We start from the raw sequence: 4,172 nt of genomic DNA, 5'->3' as shown, positions 1-4,172 counted from the left end.
ACTTCTTTACCGATTGAATTAATGTTCACATTTTTGATTTTTAGTTGTCTAAGAAATAATCTAAAAACTGTTTATAGCAGGCTTGTAGTTTATTTATAACGAATAGTGACAAGTGAGTGACAAGAAGATTGAAAAGGAAAGTATTGTTAATGTTAAGATTGATTAATGAAGTGAGTAACTAAAAGAACAATTAAGGTTGATGTTTTTTAGCTTATATTAGTGATAGTTTTATTTTGTATAATTATAAATTAAATTAATTTATAAAATAATTTTGTAATTTAATTATAGTTTTTTATTACATACTTTTTTTACTTCATTTTATATGTTTTTTTATTTTGTTGTTTTACTTGTATGTAATTTATTTTATCAAATTTTGTTTTATTATTAACATTATAATACCTGTTACACTATATAATTGTTTTTTGATAACTGTGTATGTTGAAATTTTGCAAAAACAAATTCGCTATAAGCGAAAATTATTTCTGTTTAATTTTATCATGCAGTTTTCAAAAATCCAGGAAATCAAATTTGAAAGATTTTTAAAAATTCCCGCGCATGTTCATTAGCGCCATTGGTATCGCGGGTCACAATTAAAAACAGCGTTAAATCCATCGAGATATACTATGTTTACTGGAGTGCGTGCTTTGAGCTAGAAAACGAGCCGGCCTCCCCCACCCCATAACGGCAAAAAGCTTCAACGTAACATACGTAAAATTTATTATTTTTATTTTTTTTTCCTAACTATAATAACTTAAATATGTAGTTAGGTAAGTATTTTTCATCATTATTGAATAACATTATTTGAATTACTTAGTAAATATTGAATAAATTCATGCTGAATTATATCCATTAGTTAGTACTATTTGTATTTCTTGCCGTTATGGGGTGGGGGAACATGCTGGCGAATCGCAAGGTTTATATATTAAAGGTTGTCTAAGTTCCTATGCTGCAATACTTTGATTTTAGTTTGTGGACGAGGGGCAAGGGCAGGAGTGTTTCGTGACGTAAGCGATCACGGATTGCGCACGCAACCTCTTGGCCATGTGGTGCTCCATGCATTTGTTTAATTTGAATTGCTTGGCGGTATTATTTTCCACATGTGACGTAATGCGCAGTATGGTTGCGTACGAACCTAGACAACCTCTTATATATAAACCTTGGGCGAATCGGACCGTTTTCTCGACCAAGCGAATATCGTGAGCACGCACTCCAGTAAAGCCGGGTTTATACAGACGATTTAGCTGTAAATTTAAATTTAAAAATTTAGCTGTAAGAGTTAAATGTATTGAAACCCTATGTATCGTTTATACAAAGCTGTAAGATTTAGCTGTAAACATAAAGTTGGTCAACTTTTGTAAATTTACAGCGTCACACATGCGCAAGACGACCTCAATCAGCTGTATCCAATGATCGGCCGGTGTTAATAGCGCGTTATATCCTAACCTCAACTGTTGTTTATTTCTGTGCCAACAAAATGAGTGAATTCGATGGAAAATTAATTAAAATTGTTGAGAACTACCGATATATTTACGATAAAAATTTTTCTGAACATAAAGATAAGATATTGGTAGAAAATGGCAATACAAAAACCAGTAATATTTTGTTTCTTGAGGTTGCGATTCTGTAAATCTTAAATTCTGTATAAATCAATTATTTTCTTAAAGCTAAATAAAATCCTTAAATCTAAATCTTTAAATTTAAATTTACAGCTAAATTCTGTATAAACCCGGCATAAAGTATATGTATCTCGATGGTTAAATCTAAAGGTGGAGAACACGCCATCTATATAAGTACATATATTTATTTAATCTATGTTTAGTAGGGAATGGTTATAGGGAATGGATACTTTATTGAAAAGTTAGAAGTTTGGAGGACCTTGTCAATACTTTTGAAGGTACGTATAAAATCTTTTTGAATAAATTAAAAGCAGCTTTTACGCAACATTTATAATACTGAACGATGCAAGAGCACATAGTTTAGTAAGTTGTTGTTGCGTATAAATAAAACGCGCATAGTATATTTTTGTTATTTTTAAATATTCTTAAAACAATAACTTTAAACGGTTATTTGAGGTAACATTAAAACTTCGGAAAAATATTTCCATTCACTTTTATGAAGGACAATCTGCTCTTGAAGAGCTTAACACAAATCAAGAAATTGCCGCTGGTAATTAAATATATATTTGACATTACGTACATGTTTATATATAATATAATAATATATAATATTTGAATATTTGAATATTTGAATATTTGTATACTTGCTTTGAGAATATGTCGTTTTTCTTTACTCAACAAAATGATCTTCTCGTGGATATATAAGAATATGATAAGCTTGAGCCAAGAGTAATAATCTTCGTTCAAGAATATATTTCTGTCAGGGTACCATCACCAAACATTAGGTGCCTTGGAAAACTCCCGCAAGAATATAAGTGCATATTTAAGAACATATTGTGCAAAGTATTCAAATTCATGGAGTCCATGGATAGCCTATTGGTGTTTCGCGTACAACAATACAATACACACTGAAACCAAATTTTCTCCCTATGAACTAGTTTTCAGAAAAACATGTAGATTACCATCAAATATTATAAAAAACATACAACCTCTTTACAATTTCGATCAATATCCCCTTGAATTAAAATTTAGACTACAAACAGCGTGTCAAACTGCACGAGAAAATTTAATAGCGTCAAAACTCATCGTCAGCAAATGTTAAACGTTAAACGGTCGTTAAACGTATTCTTACATGTAAAATAGGAGATAAAGTAGTTTTAAGAAGTGACTGCGGAAATAAACTTGAACCGCTTTATACTGGACCATATCAGGTTATTGAAGAAAAATCACCGAATGTGCAAGTGAAAATTAGAAAACAAACCAGTTTTAGTGCATAAAGACCGTGTTAAAAAGTTTTTCGAATAAAAATAGTGAATAGTGTTAAATGTAAGATAGAAATTGAACTAAAATTGGAACTAAAACTAGAATTAACACTAGACACTATTTTGTGAAACACTTTAAAATTTTTCCGTTAGTCATTGTTAATTAATTGTTAATTACTCGGCTATTTCTTAACCGATTTTGTCCGTTCGAAGACTGGATTTATGTAATTTTGTATCCCGCTTCCGATAGCGTCGTTACAATTTTGCTATTTTCATTAATTAACGCCGCGCATTGTAATTTAGTTCTTGATAACTTGTATTGATAGAATCCCCCACGCGGAAAAATCCAGTATTCACCCCGAAACGGTATAAATAGCCGGCCAAAATTATGATTTGTATCAGTTATCCATCAGTTCTTCATCAGTTTTCATCTGTAAATCTCCAGATCAGTTATACTGCAAGTCAACCGAGAATATCCGATAAGTTTCGAAATAACCATATTTCATTTTTACGGTAAGTCCGATTTATTTAATTGAAAGACTTTAATTTTATTTGTTATTCAAGTTCATTGACTTTGTGTATTTTGTCCTAACCTTAGTACTCTTGGAAGGTTCTTCGAGTACTTCGTTCTTTTACACTTTAGGAAGGTTTCCAGGTGTATCCCATACTAGCGCCTCATTTTTTTTACATTGTTTAATGTTATTGGATTTGAATCAAAGTCCTGTCAATTATTTACATCCTACCGTCCTTTTTTCTGACCGTGGTTGAATTAATATACTCACTGCATTCCTATTTGTTTATTTTCTTATTTTATTATTGTTAATAAAGTTTGTCGTTATTTGTTTCCTAAATTCTGTTGTTTTTCTTTTCTTTATCGAAAACCTGGAATTCTCCGACTGTAACCTTCAAAAGCTATTGGTACCTAGCGTTTTTCGTTTTCGAGTTATTTTGGTTCTAAACTTTTTTTGGTAAATTTCACCATGCTCTTTAAAATCCCATATCTCAGCCAACGTTCATTCAAAAAAGGTCTAAATTGGTACGATTATTCTTCAGATGCTGTCAAATAGATTGTCATTTGTTGTATCGGAGTATCTTATACAGAGTGGTCAAAAATTGAGTTATTGTTTCTCCATTTTCAATGCCGAGAAAGTAGAAAATTTTAAATGGTACCATGCTTTTTTAGCACATTGTTGCTTAACAATGTGTGTTTCTTCTTGTTCTGTTTCAGACCATTCTTCCTGGTTTTCTACATTGTCTATTATAAGTAATCTTTTAGTCTCCATACTCATCTTTT

This window comes from Onthophagus taurus, unplaced genomic scaffold (assembly GCF_036711975.1).
Source record: "Onthophagus taurus isolate NC unplaced genomic scaffold, IU_Otau_3.0 ScKx7SY_14, whole genome shotgun sequence".
In the NCBI taxonomy this organism is placed as follows: domain Eukaryota; kingdom Metazoa; phylum Arthropoda; class Insecta; order Coleoptera; family Scarabaeidae; genus Onthophagus; species Onthophagus taurus.
Note: the sequence above shows the minus strand (reverse complement) of the source record.